The 18,592-nt window shown below is 41.5% G+C and overlaps 1 protein-coding gene across 5 annotated transcripts in view; it reads right to left on the minus strand.

The window, feature by feature from the left end:
* Positions 1 to 18,592, minus strand: part of STARD13 (StAR related lipid transfer domain containing 13) — a 499,087-nt gene that overhangs the window by 439,262 nt on the left and 41,233 nt on the right. For 4 of the 5 annotated variants that reach the window (XM_075127917.1, XM_075127911.1, XM_075127915.1 and 1 more), the window contains exon 2: positions 18,337 to 18,543. The exons of the other annotated variant lie outside the window; for it this stretch is intronic. The gene's annotated coding sequence lies outside the window, so the exon portion shown is untranslated. The remainder of the gene's footprint in view (positions 1 to 18,336; positions 18,544 to 18,592) is intronic. 5 annotated transcript variants of the gene reach the window in all.

Genomic DNA, 18,592 nt, shown 5'->3' on the forward strand with positions numbered 1-18,592 from the left:
CTTGAGAGACTGCACTTCAGTACCTGGCACAGCCAGTGGAAGTGGGAATTGTAACTACCTTTTAGTTAGCAATGTAATTTAAGATCCTGCCAATAAGAAAGTTACTTCTAAAGAAAGTGATTGGAGAGGAAGAGAATAAATCAGACAGTTATTTAAATGCTTATTTTGTACACATTATCATTTGTTACTAGAAACTTGTACCTGTATAATAGGTTAGTAGGAGATCTTGAACTGCAGATTTTGTGTACAATGAATGCAAAATCAGGGCACACTGGACAGTTGTTTCTTCTGAAGTCTTCAGAAAGGCTTTGCTTTTTTATTATTGTTGTTGTTGTTCACCGTGATTAGCAATAATGGTATCTACTCAAGAGAAGATCATGTCTACAACAGCAGTATGGTTATAGGGCAATGCTGATTACATTATTAAGAGATATATTAAAATGCACATCTCAGATGAAAGTATGAAATTAATATCAACAGGAATTACTGGCTTGGTATAGTATGTTGACAACACATTAATGTTAAGTATGTTATATTATGTCACATGTGGGTGTATATTCATCTGTCTGGTACAAGGGTACCAAGAAAAAAATATATTAGGGGCAGAATTAGAGATGAGTGAACTTGTTCAAAAAATACAAGCACTAACTCCGTATTTCACCCATACCCTGATCAGACCAAAGTCTAACTTCTCAAATCCATTAGAATAGTTCCCCTCTCTCACCAAATCAAATCTTCTCTGGTTCTCTCTCCCTTTCAATCCCCAACATCCCATCCCCACTTCTGCTTCTCTCACCTCCCTTGTGATCCCCCATGTTCTACAGATCTCAGATTTGTTCATGTTCTAAATGTTCCCCTTATAACTATATTCTGGGCCACAAGGGAGTGAGGAAACCCTATAGTGCTGGGAAATTGGCAGTGCATGATACACTGTGGCCCTGGGGAGGCTACTAGATCCATTGTTTCCCCATCTTAAAATGCAGATGAGATGAAAGATAAAGGAGAAAGGGAAGAGGTTGAGGAGTAGAATTCGGAGGGAAGTAAGCAGGGAGGGGTTTTTCAGAAGGGTCATACAGGCCTAATGTGAGAGGTGACCTCCAGAGACTAGGAAGTTTGGTGAAGGTTTTGGGTAATCATTCACATTTTTGAATATATAAAACACCATGCACCTGGCATTTGAGGACCTCAGTGCCATTAACATACAAAGTAAGGGCCAGATTTTTCCCCCTTACATATTCTAACACCTTACTTTGGTAGCCTGACATGAGTTTCTCAGGACCCATTAGTGTGCCGGGCCCTAAGGATGCACACAGTTCTGCAGGAGCAGGCCCGTGCTTTTGACACCAGCGAACCCTGTCTGACTCCATGGCTCACTGCAGCCAAACCAGAGTTCTGTGGGAGGCTTGTGCTGTACCCTTCGGAGTGCAATGCTCTCAGAGAATATTTGCAGTGACACAGGCAGCCTTTTCAGAACAATGTAGCCATTCATAGTCACTTAGCACACAGACTCTTATAGTGCTTAGGTTAGCAAAGTAAGGCAAAAGTCATACCAAACTCCCCCTGGGCAAGCGTGCATTCGATGAGCCAGCCAAGCCGCTGGCTCTTTAACCCTGTCCCTCTTTGTCTCCACAGGTCCAGACGCCTGAATCCCTCCAAAAGGAAGCTCTTCCACCCCATCACCTGACACTTTTCCCCCTTTGCTCTCCAGTTCAGTTCACATGTCCCATCTGCCAGGGTTTCCTGCTGTTATGTGTGGATTGTTCAATCACTGGAGGCAGAGTGTCTTTGTCTTGCTGGATCCTCTGTTGATTTGTGTTGGTTTCAGCCTGTTCTTTAATGACCAGGCAGCTGGGTGACACATGCCCATCTATGTTTCCTGCTCTGCCTCAGAGCAGACAATCCTTTTCCCCACTGGATAGTCATGCATGGTGTAGGTGTAAGAAGAAAGTGAGGCACACATAGGAATTAAAAAAAATTACAAAAAATTCCCACTTTGTCACAGTTCATCAAGAAATTTCATGGTGGATCTCCAAACTATAAACAATAGAAAATAGATGGTCTATGAATAAATTAAATTAAATCATATCATCTTCTTTCACAACTCTGCTGTAGGGGACTATCTTTAGATTACCCACGGGTAATGGAGAAGGTACAAGTCATACTCCCGGGGGAATTCTGTGCCACTGTGCACATGAAGAATTCATGTCCTGCGCAGAATTTTTTTTTCCTCAGCAGAAAACACATTCTCCTGGAGAAGTGCTGCAGTTACGTCTTTTGCCCACCAGGGGCTGCTGTGGCACAAGAACGGACAACAGGTACTCCCAGGTGGGAGCAGCCCCAGCTGTAGATAGGGAAGAGAAGTGGCCCCATGTGGCAGGGGGTTGGATATAATATGGGGGGGTTGGATAATGGGGAGTCAGAGACTGGGATTCAGAAGGGCTAGTTGGGGGGAACAGACTGGGGCAGTGGCTGAATGGGAGTGTGGGTGAAGGGACACATGGGGAGGGGAGGGAGTGGCCAAGTGGGGATACAGAAACACTTGGGGACAGGGGGGCATGGGGACAAGGGGAATAGAGGTGGCTGAGTGGGGGTGCAGGGACACACGGGGACAGGGCAGATATGCCTGACTGAATGAGAGATGCTAGGGGTCAGCCAGGGTCTGCATGGGGAGGCTTCCTAAGAATCCCTCCCTTCCCTCAAAAAAACCCTCCTGTTCCATACTTTCACACTCACACCCAAAGAACTCTCCAAGTTCATGCCCAGGCTCCTGTCCAGTAATTACTTCCCTCTCCCTCAGCTCCTCCATTACCCCTGACTCCCCGAAGCCTTTGCACTGCTTCTGAGAGGAGCAGGATATATTATTACTCAAACTTCTGTATTAATATGCCTACTAAGGAATGTGTTTGTGAAAAAACATTTCATGAATCTTTTTTTTTGTCGTCTGTATTGTTACAGACATACTTGCCGACAGGTATTTTGAAATAAATTACCAAAATTGAAACTGGTGTGATTATATTGTATTATTTTAACAAATAAAATGTGCAGGATTTTAAAATATTATGCGCAGAATTTTTAATTTTTTTGGTGCAGAATTCCCCCAGGAGGGAAAGTCAACTGTATAATTTACTCTATAGCAAGATAGATGGTAACTTCCAACATGAGAGAATCACGACTCTCCCACTCTTAGACTGGGTCCTGGCTTATGGTACCCTAGTATAGACCACGTTTACCTGGCAGAACCAGCTGGGATCAGTACCTACACTTCTTTGTTTTAGGACTCTGTAAGCACTGGATTATAGTGACCCAAAACAAAATAACCTTCTTCAAACCAGAGTAATGTTTAATTAACCATAGGAACAAAGCACTTCTGAGAATAGGATCTTAAAACAACAAAAGGTCTACATACATGTTTATCTAGCACTTAACTATCCTTAAGGGGATGCTGGCAGTGCTAACTTCTGCTAAACCCCTGCTCAGCAGGCTCTGGGTTCTCAGTTTCAAACAACTGTCTCTCTCCTTCATGTGTATCTAACTCTCCTGGGCCTTTTGACCTCTCCTCTGTCCCCACAGGGACCACGTCACTCCTGGGCAAACCTATCTCAGTTTCAGTCGGGGGTTGCACCAGAGCATCACAGCAAAGGGCTCTTCTATTGTCTCAATTGCTTGCTGAAAAGCTATGTCTGTATCCACTTTCCCCTTCCTGGGTCTAGGTGCAGTTCCTGATAACGCTTCTATTAAATTAACTCACTATATGTGTACTAGTAAACATTACAATAACCAGATTAAGATCAGTATTCATAAACTATCATGGGTAAATCCAAATTTGTCCCCAGAGGATAGTGAGAGCACAGGTCACTATTACAGGCTCCTATGGTAGAAAGAATGGAATCAACTAAACAAACGAACCGCCCATATTAGTTACAGATTATTTACCCACAAAGTACTAACAAAATAAAATACTTCCAACTACCCCACACAACTCTTCAACAACCCCTTCCCCTAAAACCAGGGGGGAAATCTGACTATCTTATCTCTGTTGTACACTCCTGTAAATGTTATAATGAACAGGCACACTTCAAAAAAAGCAAGTTTTGCTGCTGCAAAAGAGAAAAGATGAGAGAGCAAGGAACAAGAAAAAGAATGTAAGCCCATTTGTCTTTGAAACAGTAAAATGGTTGAAATCATATTTCAGGGTTAGTGACTTGAATGTAGTGAGAAGACCAATACAAATATATAAATCTTATTAAACCAAAAGATTCTGAAAATGCAGAACTGAAGATGACGTGATGTGAAGATGACTCACATACAGTGCTTTAGCCTGAGCTGACACAGATAAGTAGCATCCATTCTAAAGGGAGCTGAAGATTTGTCAGTGCCAGAGGGCAACAACAGCTGTATAATTGCTTTAGCTACACATGCTCTACACTAACAATGCTGCACCTACTGATAAGGGAGCACCAGGGCAAATCAGAAAAGACCTGGGACTCTGCCCAGAGGAATAAAATGAGTGATTTAAGCCACTCTTATAGCATCCTCAGTCAATATACTCAAAGCATCAGATTTACTGTTTCACTCTGCGGTTTAGAAAAAAAGTGGCCGAAGGCATATTTTTGCTATCATGTCAATCCATAAAAAGGATCAAAATGCATTTAATTCTAGCTGGATGGAGGTTTAAACAGTGTTGCTAGCATTTTCAAAATAAACTTCCTGAGATTTGCTGCCCCTCTAGAAAAACAAACCCACCTCACCAGAAGATGTGTTACAGAATTACGATTGCTAGGGGCCTAAGGGGATGTCCACACTTAAAACGCTGCAGTGATACAGCTGCACTGTTGGACTACTTCAGTGTAATCACTCACTGCAGCGATGGGAAGGGTTCTCCTACCACTGAAGTTAATCTACCTCCCTGAGAGGCGGTACCTAGGTCAATGGAAGAATTCTTCTGTCGACCTAGCACTGTCTACACCAAAGCTTAGGCTGGCTTAACTGTGTCTCTCAGAAGTGTGACAAAGCTATGCCAATGTAAGTTTTCAGTATGGACCAGCCCAAATTCTCCATGAATGCACACACATGCACACACTCCACCTTTCCACTACTCCTTCAACTCAGTGAGTGGAGTAGTGCCAGATGGTAGAGTCAAAAGGCTCCTACCGAGGATTAGTGCTTCATTATGCTAGGTACTGTTGACACATAACACAAAAGACAGTCCTGGCCTCAAAAATTTTCCAGTCTATACATATGAGGAGATAAAATGGGTGGATAAAACAAATAAATGCAAGCGAGGACAAGTGAAACAACGTTGATTAGCATAATGAGTAAGAAGAAGTGCTGGCTAACCAACAGGAGGAGAATTTGGCTCTACGTACTGATGGGTCACAGGGAACTAGTGAAATAGTCATATCAGGGCTCAATTTTAAAAAATGCATTATTAGGCTGTTCTGATTTCCCCCCACAACTTAAACTCCTGTAGAATCAGGATCTATAAACAGAAAAATAGGAGCATACCGTGCAGAACATTTCTAGTAATAAAACTGGAAGACTGGTTGGTTGGCTGATTGTTATAGATGCACTATTTTCAAACAGGTCGGTCTCAGTGAGCATTTGGGTTGTCTAATTTACCTGAACTAATTTTCCCATCCCAAATAAGTATTTTCAACCTGCTGATGGTTAATACAACCCCACTGTGTTCTATTATGTCTTTGGTATCTCATTTCTTCTTCCGTCTGATATAACCAGAGTTCTCAGTCTGACATGTTTAAGATTAATGAACAAATCAGCCACAGGCAAGAAATTAGTTAAAATTCATTCTTTTCGATAATGTAAATTCATACTACTCCAGACCATTTTCGAGATTTGTGCCTCTTTTTCCTGCAGCTCCATAAAGTATAAGGAGAATAAATATTGTATTCACACTCTTGGGGCAAAGGACTCCTAGGAAAGCAAGAACATGGAGATTTATACAGTGTTCAGGACAGTTTGGCATCTCCCTCCCAACTTGGCACTAATTACAAAAAGCTTCTGGAATTAAATTTTACATCAGCCTTAAGGCATAAATCCTTAGAGTTTTACATGCCACTGTTATTAATGTTGCTAGAAATCTGGGGAGACTCAATTTCATAAACATGATTTTTTTAATTATTAAGAGCAAAACCTCCCCAGAAATACTAAATTTGTGCAAATGCTAAGTAACAGAGAAGGCGTCCCAAATTAACATGTGCTTTCCTAATATTAAATGCTGAATTGTCTATTGTCCAAGTTGGATTGTGAATACATATTCTCAGTCTGCCAGTGTAGAGTTACTTATGGATTTTGAAAAATAAAGATATGCAAAAGGCATCAGTGGAGTTACAGCAGGGCTGAACTTTACCTATAAAGAATATCAAGCAGTATTTTCAGAGCCTACATCCTGTGTTAATTTGTCTTGTTCAAAAAAGAAAAAAGGCTAAATCCAACAGATAATTTGTTCACAATAAATAAATGAATCAGAGCCAGTAGAAAGTTGGTTGCAGATGTCTGCCTTCTGTTTAGGATTGTAGATCTTGGTTCGGCACTTGTACAGCTGTGCCTTCAAGATCTGTTTTGCCGAGGTCTACTAATTTATCTAGATCTTAATTAGCAGGACTTTCAGATTCTAACATTCATATTTCAGCTAGTAAGGAATTCCACAGCCAAAATGTTTAACATGTTCTAAGAAAGTTTAACATTACTTTACTCATGGCATTGACTTCCAAGTCACAACATTAATAACTATGAAGCAAAAATCAAAAATATATGTATTTATATTACAGTACTATCTAGAGGCCCCAAATGAGATCGGGACCCCTGTGAGGGGCAGAGAGGCTCCACACCAGTAGAGAAGGGGTTAAAGAGACACTATGGGCCCAGCTAGCCCTGCCCCATTATACCTACAGCCAGTGCCAAGTCTGGAGGGGGAATAAAAGGAGGGCGCATGGCTCAATTCAGGACTGACTGGCCATGAAGGAGGATGGGGCTCTGCCCCTTTGTCTGAAGGGAGTTTTGCCTGCAGAGTTGTGGAGTGATGGACCTGCTAGCCAGAGCAGCCACTGGGGAGGAACAGTTAGACACCAAGTAGCAAGTGATGCACAAATCAGAGACTGTTTGGAAACTACACCTGAAGGAAATGGCAGGAATGGCCCCCTGGCAGGCGAGGGGATGGCCCACTATTGAGTTAGGTTTGTTTTTTGTCATAGGACATTTTGGGACTAAGCCTCTCAAAACCATGCAGAAGGGGATGAGACTGAAAAAATAATTAGCCATTGGGCTGGGGCTTGTCTCAGTGGACACCTGAAATAGACATGACTCTGTCATGAGGGAGACCTGTGGCTGTGTACGGGAGTCTGGAAGTGCTGCAAGGGGGCACTGCTCCAGCCATGCCACTACAGCATTATTGTGCTTGGCACTCTACATACACATAGTAGGAGACAGTCCCCACCCCGATGAGCTTACACTCTAAATGAACAAAAACAATAAAGGTTGGGATAAAAGCAATGTTGTGATCCCTACTCAAGAGGTGAAGAACTGAGACCCAGAGCCTGGCCCAAAGACAGATACACACAATCTGTGACAGAGCAGACTCCCAGCCCAGTGCCTTAACAAGACCAGCCAGATTGTTTATGCTCTTTACTGTTCTTTTACTATGTATAAAAACAGCCTTAAGCTTTATTTAGGTAGAATGTTTTTATACTTGTCTTTAACATTTGAAAGCCTAGGTCCTCTCCTCCCTGGAGGCCACTGACAAGACCCTTGGAGGCCCTGAATAGTAATGTGTCACACACCTGTAATCCAAGCAACGGTCTGCACATCCCTGCAGCATGGACTGTGCAGGGGCGAGAGGTGAAGTGCAGCACATACTAAAATATTGGGCTGTAACTGCCCAAAGGAAACCACGGTAGCATGAACTAAAAAGGTACCTCGTTTGTGTTAACATAATCCTGTTTCAAACTGTTTTGAAGGCAGGACTGTGCAGACGGCCCTAAACTGCACCTCTCCCTTTTCCCCTAACAGGAGAAAGGGGATGCTGAATCTTAGCTTAAGACTGGATCAAGAGGATCAAATACTCCCAAGCCCTCCTCTGATTTCCCCTACACCTCAGTGTAATCACCCTTTTGGTGCTGGCCTAATACCTGTGTGATGTGCAAACTACAGAGAGCTACCTCACAGTTTCTGGACAGTTCCAGTCACATGTAAACACGTACTGTTAGTAATGTTTTAAGAAAAAAAGAAGAGTACTCACAGATATCAGTGAGATGGGTGTACCTGCTTCTTATTGCAGAGTCTATCTATCCTTGGTGTGATGGTTGACAAGCAAACTCATAAATCATTCTCCACTTCCAGTAGGGACCTGAACTTTGTCATCACAGCTGGCATGGCAGAGAATGATGCTTCACATATATATATGTTGTTGGGAAAGGTAGCAAGTAAAACTGGGTGCTCCCGGGAATCAGTTGGCCAAAATTGGCAAGGTGTCTGTTCCTGAAACTTAATTTTCAGTGTGCAGTCACAGGATAGTTCGAGCAGCTCCTGTTCTGCAAGATGACATAGCAAAGTTGAAAATGGATCTGGAACCCAATTATATTCTTCCATGTTTATATTTTTAAAGTAAATACTGAAGTATTCTGCCAAAGTTGAAAGGTGAGCAACAATCCTGTCTTTGACACAGTTGATTGTCTTGCTGTTAGTATCCAGAAATTCTGAACAGTAATGGAAACATAGGAGATTCCACTGCTCAGTCTAATTTTCCAAATCTGTACTTTCTTCTGAAATGCTGCAACCTTGTCATTCACCTGAAGTATGGTTGTATCTCTCCCTTGTGTGGACAGTTCAGTACATTCACAAGTTAAAATTGTCTGCGAGATATGCAAGCTTCGCGATCCATATCAGGTCAGAAAAGTTTGCAGCGATCTTGGGATTTTGCACAGAAAGAAAACCCAGCCACTCTTTGCGAAGCTCAAAAACTCTTTCCCACACACTGTCACGAGAAAGCCAATGCACTTACATATGAAACAATTTCTCATGTCCTTCACCCATTTCTAAACAGAGCTTTGCAAAAAGGCATGAATTTAAAGCCCAGAACTTTACAAAATTCACAACTGTCACAGCTGCATTTATAACATCATGATACTTGGGTTCCATTTTCTTTGATGCAAGGGCCTGGCGATGCAACTTACAGAGCATTACAATTACCTGCGGGTTTATGGCTCATACTCTTGCTACAACACCACTCCTACTGTTCGTCATAGCAGCAGCATCGTTCACACAAACAGCAACACACTTCAAAGCGATTCAGCTTTTATGAAATCATCCAGTAATTTCAATATTTGCTGACCTGTTTTCTGTTCTGGTAACTCTTGACAAAAAAGAAAATCTTCCAAAATTTACCCCAGCCGAACATAATGAACAAAAACTAATAATTGTGCTGCATTACCAACATCGGTGGTCTCATCAAGCTGAATTGCAAACTGTTCACATGGATGTAGGCTTTCAGTTAGTTGGCATTTTCGATCATTTGAAAGCTCTTCAATTCTCCTACCATATCGTTAGAAAGTGGTATGGCCTTAAGTTTCTTCACTGCATCTTCACTTACCATCACTTCCCACATTTCTACGGCAGATGGAAGAACCAGTTCTTCTCCAATGGTATGGGATTTTTTTACTCTTTGCAATCCAAAGATACTCCAGGTGCCTTGTTGTGAGGTGTCATTTCAACTTTGCAGGTTTCATCGCTTTGTTTGATAGGATTTGTAAGCATAGAAATCACTGCAGTCGTCAATTGCTAAATTCCATACAACTTTCATCAAACTTTCTGTTCTTCATTTGTTTCTTACTACTTGACTCTGCATTGTCCGTGGCTTCAGCACAACAAGCAGTACTAGAATGAGGATGTTTTAAAAACTTACCCATTTTCAATGGAATTTCCTAACACACTGTAAAAATATATTCCACTTCCACCGTGCAATGTGAGTATTACCATGTTGTTCATGCACTGTGGAATAGGTTGTGTAAACAGAAACAACAGATTTATCAGTAACTCAGTTTTAATCATTAGGCAATATAGACATGCGGTAAGACAATTAAAATTTTTTAAAAATATTTTGTACACCCCCAGTGTGGTCTCTAAGGACTACCTGGAGTCTGCAGACCCCAGTTTGAGAACCGCTGTGCTAAAGAATAAAGCTACTTGGCAGTGCTTCCAGCGAGGCAAGGAGTTAACCATGCTAAGTCAGTGGCTACTGCACTTGAACTCAAACAATTAACTATAAACTTCCTGTATGGATTTGATTAGAGAAATATATGACCAATAAAAACAGTAAATGATTAACAGGATTAGAGAATTATCAATAATGCTTTTTAATTACTAAAGGCTATGCCAGTAAGCATACTATGTCACATGACCACACACTTCCCCAGCGTTACTAAACACAAGCATCTCCCTGCTCAGTTCTGTCTGTCCCCTATGTCTGAGCTACCCAGGTGACGCATGTGGGGACAGGTTGCAGGCCTGTAAGGAGATGCTGTTAGAAAAACACTATTATACTGGGAATTGGCAGTGCTGGTCTTGATGTTCAAGGTAGATGAAAGCCCTTTTACAGGTGCAACGTGCCTTAACAGTGCAAAATTAATCCCTAACTACCTACCTACTATAATACAGGGTACTATTCAGGTTCCTTTTCTGGAAGAGCAGTCAGGAGACTGATGCAGGCAAGCAGATCCTCCCTGGGGGTGGCTGGAGTGGGACTAACCACCCACTCCGTCCTGAAATGGTGCTGGCGGTCTGTAAAGCTTGGAACCCACAGGTTCAGCTGTAATAGATCAAGTCTCTGGATCCAAAATCCCAGATCTGCTGTGGGCTGGCTGCAGGGCAGGCAGGCTTCAGGCAGTGAGGGGCTGGAGAGATAGGCCATCTCCTCCTGTTGCTAGCAGGCTGGGGGCAGGAGCAGTTAGTTGCCCCCTCCTGAGGCTTTTCTGCAAGCTAAGGTTACAGGCAGGAGGCTGTAATCCTGGCAGGCAGCAGGGAGACCTCTCCCCTCCACTTGAATACTAGACTAGTATACTAGACTAGTCCACATACTTGAATGTGGACATTTTAGAACTTTATACATAAAGAAAATCCATTTGAGTCTATTTCTTGAATTTGTATTTGCCATTTGATTTGGCTGTTTCTAGCAATTTATTATTTTTAAAGGCAACATTGTAGAATTCCAGACTGGAATAGCTGAGGTTGCATCTAATGCAAAGCTCACTTTTGACCACTTCAACACCTAGGCAATTTCCTCTCATCAGTCCAAAGGCTTGGTGGTGGGCAGACAGCTGCTGTATTTTCAGCAGTTTTGATCTGTTATTGCTTAAACTGCAGAAGTGGGAACACTGCAGCGTCTTTAGCTGGACACAGAAACTTTTAACATTAGATATCCCAGTGCATTTTGATGATAACGCAAATCCTTAGACCCACATAAAAAACTTGGCACATTAAATTATTTTTCTGTCAACTGGCAAATCCGTAAAAAACCCAGCCCAAGCTAGTCAAATAATGGCCAGGTGGTAACCCTATCTAAAACCCTAGAGAAGCAAAGAACAACAACATTGAGGCAGCATTGGCATAAACAATCACTAGGTATTACTCATGTTTTTTCCTGTATTTGCAGTGGAGTAATAAATCCATTCGGAGAGCTGCTTAGGGTACACACAGCATGAATTTAGATTGTCTTAATGAGTAAATCAGTTTATTTTTATTGATTTCACAATGCTTTGCCTAACCTTTTACCTGAACAATTTTTTTCCATTAATATATTACTTAAAATGGGCGGAAGGAAAGTGGAAATAGTTACTCAGCCTGTTGGTTGGCAGCCAAACCTCCAAGTGGTCCTCATGTATCTGATATTTTTCAGAGCCATTGCACTCAAATATAACAAGTTCCACCAGAAATTGTACATCCCTTTGCATAAAAGTACTCAAAGATTTAAATAAAAGGCATGGCAAATTAATGAAGGTAAACAGATATATTTCTTAAGACAGTCTAAATTCATGCTGTGTGTGCCCTATACAGCCTTTCAGAATGCATTTATTTGCTCTGCTGCAAATACAGGAAAAGAATGAATAATGAATATGCCAATATTACATTAGTCTGTTGTTTTGTATAACAGAAGATAGTGTTCTTCAGTCCCTTTTTGACCACTTTAAAATAGAATATTTTTGGAATATTCTTTATATTCTCCTATAGCACCAGCATATGCAAGGATTAAGGCCTCTGCAAGGTTTAAAATACTGCATACACTAAGCTTAAGAACTGTAAAAAAAACTACATAATCCTTACAGTGCTCTTTACATATTAATATTAGAGTTGACTGAAATGCAGAATTTCTAGTTTGTGGGAAATGTTGACATTTCAAAATTTGTTTTTTTATCTGATTCAGAACCAAATCTAGTTTTTGGAAATTTCCTGCAAACCAAAAATTCTGAAAATGTTCATTTTGGAAACACCAAACATGGTATTTCTGGAAGGAACTGTGCTCCACAAAAGGAAATGATTGAAATGAATGTGTTCTGTGTCAATTGCTACTGCAATAGAACTGACAAGAATTATGCCCATCAGGAGCAGCCAGGACTCTCAAGGCTTCCAGGCTCCCTGCAATGGAGCTAAGAGTCTGGAAATCCTGGGATGGTCTTCCAGCTTCTGCTGCTCTGGAGCAGCCCCACCATGTGGACTGCCCCATTGTAGGGAGGCCAGGGCTTCCAGACTCCTGGACCAGCTCGTCCCCTGGATTGTCCACTCATTGGGTAGCAGGAGGAGGCAGCTAGCCTGAGAGGCTAGAAACTCTGGGGTCTCCAGTCACCAGAGCAGTTTGCATCATTTTCTGATGTATTAGCAGGAGTATTATAAGCAAAACACAAGAAGTAATTCTTCTGGTCTATTCCAAGCTGATTAGGCCTCAACTGAAGTATTGTATCCAGTTCTGGGTGCCACATTTCAGGAAAGATGTGGACAAAGTGGAGAAAGTCCAGAGAAGAGCAACAAAATTTATTAAAGGTCTAGAAAACATGACTTTTGAGGGAAGATTGAAAAAAATTGGTTTATTTAGTCTGGAGAAGAAAAATTGTTCTCCTTAACCTCTGAGGATAGGACAAGAAACAATGGGCTTAAATTGCAGCAAGGATGGTTTAGGTTGGACATTAGGAAAAACTTCCTAACTGTCAGGGTGGTTAAGCACTGGAATACATTGCCTAGGGAGGTTGTGGAATATCCATCACTGGAGTTTTTTTAAGAGCAGATTAGACAAACAGCTGTCAGGGTTGGTCTAGATAATACTTTGTCCTGCCATGAGTGAGGGGGCTGGAAGAAATGACCTTCTGAGGTCCCTTGCAGTCCTGTGATTCTCTGGCAGAGCTGACCTGGAGCTGCAGGACTTCCATGGCTACACGGTAGGGAGCCTAGAAGCTCTGAGAGCCCTGTCTCAAGTTGGGGTTTTCTCACTTTCCAGGTTCCCCACTGCAGAGGCAGTAGCTGAGCCCTGGTTAGAGCTGGGGCTCCCAGCTCCATGGCAGGTAGCCTGGCAGCCCTGGCATGGTGATGCTGCCCTGGAGCTGGGGACTCTGGAAGTCCTGGCTCTTCAGCCCAGAGCAGTCCACATGGCAAGGCTCCCTCAGAGCCATGTAACCTGGTAGACCAGTCTTGAGAAAAGGACACTGAGGGGTGACCCAACAACTGTCTTCAAACATGTTAAAGGTTGTTATAACACGGTGATCAATTGTTCTCCATGTCCTCTGAAGGTAGGACAAGAAGCGATTGTCAATCTGTAGCAAGGGAGATTTAGGTTAGATATAGCAAAAATTTTCTAACTGTAAGTGTAGTTAAGTTCTGGGATCAGTTTCCAAGGGAGACTGAGGAATCCTCATTATTGGAGGTTTTTGAAAACAGGTTGCACAAACACCTGTTAGGAATGGTCTAGGTATACTGCCTCAGCACAGAGGGCTGGAATCGATGACCTCTTGAGGTCCTTCCAGCCCTACATTTCTACAATTCTGTGTTTTACCTTTATCCTGTAGATTCACACCCAACTTCTTGTTTCTCCCCACCGATATTTGTACACCATAATTAGATCCCATTTCAGCTACTGCTTTTTCACAGCTCAACATGTTAAGCTCTCAAAACCATCTCTTCAGAAACACACTCTCCATCTCTTAAATTAGTCTTGTTCTCTGGACCCATTCCAAAACTTGGGAATGAACCAAATTACACCTCTCTTGAAATAGCTAAGTTTGATCCTTAGGTTCAGCTGAGTTCCACCTGGCGCACAACTCAAAGAGTGCCTGGGCAGTAAAGGTGGCATTATGTGATACTGACAGGCAGGTTGAAGTCAATGGGAATTCAACTTGAGAAGACTACAGGATCAGGGCCAAAGGCCCAGATTCACAGAGGTATTTAGGCACCTAATCCCCAAATGTAGGCACTTAAGTCCCAGGTTTAGATACAACTGCAATCCACAAAGCCCCTGCCTGGCTGCTGCAGAACCCTGTAGATGCCTAAACTCATTCAGCGCCTACATTTTCACTGTAAAAGTTCCCTAGATGCCTACATTTCTGCCTGTGGGAATGTCCACTGAAGTCTTTAAGTGCAGAACATTCCTTAAAGACTTTACCATGGAAAGTTGTATGCATTCAAAATCCTAAGTTTAGTGTTATTGTAATGTAGGGGTTTGTATTTAATATCCCATGGACCAAATCTTCAGCTATTGTAAGTCCGTGTAGTGCCACAGCAGACAATGGAGCTATTTCAATTTACACCAGCTGAGATTCTGACCCAGCACGCCCGGGTGTCCCTAGCCTCTGTTTGCCAGAAGCTGGGAATGGGCGACGGGATGGACGACTTGATTACCTGTTCTGTTCATTCCCTCTGGGGCACCTGGCATTGGCTATCGTCAGAAGACAGGATACTGGGCTAGACAGACCTTTTACTGACACAGTATGACCATTCTTGCGGGGAAGGGGGTATTTAATGTGAAATACTTAACTGGAATAAAAAAAATGCAAATAGTAAAGTCAGTAACTATAGTTACATAAGGCAAAAAAGTTGTTCAGAAGCAAAATAAATGTCCTGCTAGTGTTTAACCACATCACGTTATTCAGCTATTACAGTGATCACATGCTTTGTGCAGTGACATTTAATAGGATATAGTGTGTTGGTCTTGAACATTCCCCAAAAATTGTTCAACTCTTATTAATAGTTAATAACTATGTGCTGAATTGTAAATACATGATATAATGGTGTTTGATACTGGCAGCTTTACTACACCAGTTTCTCTAGTTTTATAATATTTAGCTCCTCGAGACAGTTGTAGAGTGCTGGTCTACTTTGTATAAATAGAAAACAATCTGTGTGCTGTTTGTCAAAGGAGATTAAGCTTTGTTCTTCTTATAACTATAATACTATTTCCTATGAGAGAGGATGGTCTAACTCCAATAGGAATTTATTTTTTTCTGCTACTGTGTTTTCCCTCAGTTATATCATCAGTTCACTCACCTGCAAATCACCCTGTAAAACAAAGTTATTTTATAAAAACAAATCACACAATCACAATACGGAGAATTTTTATCTATATGACTCAGTAGCCTTGTCTATAATGAGGAATAGCTCACAAAGCTAGACAGCACAGTGGTAAAAATTCCTACACCTGGTCTATACTAGCCCTTTCAACATTGCTAGCAACTGTGGAGCTTCATGGGTGTTATATCAATAGAGGGAGTATTTCTGAAAATCCCTATTGTATGTGCAGCCAGCAAGACGTATAAAATATATCTTGGGTTCAATATTGGGCATATCAGTCAGATCTCCTCCATGCATGCAGCCTGGACATGGGTCAGCTGGCCTTAATTTAATCTTTATACAACAGTTAGATCCTCAAGTTCTTGGAGTAACTTTTTCCTCCTAGCTTTTATCTTATTTCTTTCTGCATTTTCTGTCCTTCGTCATTTTCTTTTGTATTGTAGATCCCTTCACTCCACAGCCCTCCCCAATAAGTCAGTATTTAAAGAGATGTTTCCTGCGCACACCACCCTGAAATAGTACAATATTAAACTTCCAATTGTGGTATATAGTTGTCCTTTACTGGTGTAATTCGCCTATACTTGACCAGTGACAAATTATTAAAATTTTAATTTAAAAAAAGCTAAGTAAAAAACCCAAAACATTTAATGAAACAAACTCCATAAATATTTAGGATTGCCACCTTTGTAAAGCATTAACATTTTCATTGCATGACTCCTCTTTGGTATTGCTTCTTGGGCTAAATGCACTCCAGACTCAACATTGGCTTTATTTATAGATTGCTAAAAAGTACTGCTAGAACTGTTTAAATTAAAAGATATCTTACATTTACTTGTATTGATTAATATAACATAAGAACGGCCATACTGGGTCAGACCAAAGGTCCATCTAGCGCAGTATCCAGTCTTCCGACAGTGGCCAATGTCAGGTGCCCCAGAGGGAATGAACACAACAGATAATCATCAAGTGATCCATCCCCTGTCACCCATTCCCAGCTTCTGACAAACAGAGGCTAGGGACACCATCCCTGCCCACCCTGGCTAATAGCCATTGATGGACCTATCCTCCATGAACTTAGCTAGTTCTTTTTTAAAGCCTGAGGTCTTTTTTGAACCCTGATTATTTGTCTCACTATAGACCCCAAATAAGGTGAGGCCTCATTGCGCTAGGCACTGTACAACCATAGAGTGAGGAAACAGTCCCTGCCCCAAAGAGTTTACATAGACAAGACAAAAGGGTTGGAAGAGAAACAGAAACATGCAGAGGTAAAGTTGCTTGCCCCATGTTACACAGCAGCTCAGTGGTAGTGGCAGGCATTGCATATGCCCATGTACCAATATACTTTCAGCAAAGGGTTGCAAACCTTAGTTAATTCTCACAGGACCCATAAGGTGTACGTAAAATTGGTAAATTAAGGCAAACAGATTAATAAGGGCTATAATCTAAAGCCTACCAAAGTCAAAGAAGACTCACAATGACTTCAATGGGTTTTGGATTAGGCCCTAAGTGAATTGCCTATGGTCATAGAGCAAGTCAGTGGCAAAACCAGGAATATAACCTAGGAATGCTGTTATCCAGGCCACTGCATTTACCACTAGTTCACATACTAACAGTGTGTGTGTGTTCTTATTTCAGCTCTCTTAACCATAGTCTTGTTTTTTAGTGCTCTCCCTTAGCTCTGCATGTCGGGTTCTAAAGGGCACGGCAACAATAGTCGCTTACATGTATGCGGTGCCTTTCATCTAGATAAATTTCTCTGGTTTTCTAAAAACATTGTCACTGTTGTTTGCAAAAAGGAAAATGCTTTATGATTAAATAATCTTTTAACAGACTGGAAAATGTGTTCAGTTAAAAAATCCCTATGATGTATTCACATATTGTTTAGATAACCTTTTCCCCATCTTCCCTGCAATCAGAGGGTTTGAATTCTAATGCAACACATTCATGCTAGAACCTGATTATATCCCAGAGCTAAAATTCTGAGTGGCATCAGTCCATGGTATCTAAAGGTATTTGCCAAAAACATGTCAGGACTCCCCTACAGTACAAATCACCCCATAAATTCTATGCTTACACAACACTGCTGACCTCATAGTAAAAGCATGCCTGAATGATCAAGCAAGTGGAAACGTTGGTAAATACACTGAATGTTTTACATTGGTATCAGTGGGTGTTCCCTAGATCTCTTGAGAAAAAGTCCCAAGATTAAGGCAAGGCCAAGTAGTGTCAGCCAAATGAAACCTTTACAAGTTATTTATGAAATTTAAATAGACAACAATAACTTTTTCCTTGTTAAGATTCAGCTAAATGTTTCTTAAAGTACAATCAAAACAAAAATATAATTTTGTGAAGTGTGAATCATTTTTCAATGTTTTTAGTCAGTGCATTTTAAGTTACTTATTTTTATGTTAAATAAGAAGGGAAGAAATATACAATGGGGAAAATACTCTAAGCAAAAAAACAGTTCAGTACAAACTTCCAGAGATCATGCAAATCCAGACTCTGACAATCTATAGGAAATGCTGCAAAATCTTGCCCTTTGAAAAAGCCTTTCCAACATAAGAATGACACTCAGTAATGGCACTCTCTTCTACCCTTAAATTCCTACCAACCAACCCACCCCCTCAAAATAACGCTACCCCAAGCAGCATGTAACCTCCAGAGACTTCATGAAGTCCACTACAGACTTTGCCATTGCTGTTTTACATGGAAGGCACTCAGATACAGACATGATGGGCAGCAGTATAAAACCAGCAGACCAATAGGCAAACAGAATACCTGTGATGTATTTCTCCTGTCCTTCTCTTTTTCTTCCCTCTAGTTAGAATTTTTTGTGTATGCGGATACATATACTCTTCCACTTTAAGTACAATCTAAGACATCTGATCCTGCCATTGGATCTGTGTGGAAGATCCTTGTGCCCACTGTGAGCTCCACTGAAGCCAATGGGGTCTGCCCGCATTAATCCAGTGGCATGACTGCTACCTAAAAGAGGAAACATTTGACAAATCAAAAGCATTGCCTGCATTTACAC

This window comes from Caretta caretta, chromosome 1, assembly GCF_965140235.1.
Source record: "Caretta caretta isolate rCarCar2 chromosome 1, rCarCar1.hap1, whole genome shotgun sequence".
In the NCBI taxonomy this organism is placed as follows: Eukaryota; Metazoa; Chordata; order Testudines; family Cheloniidae; genus Caretta; species Caretta caretta.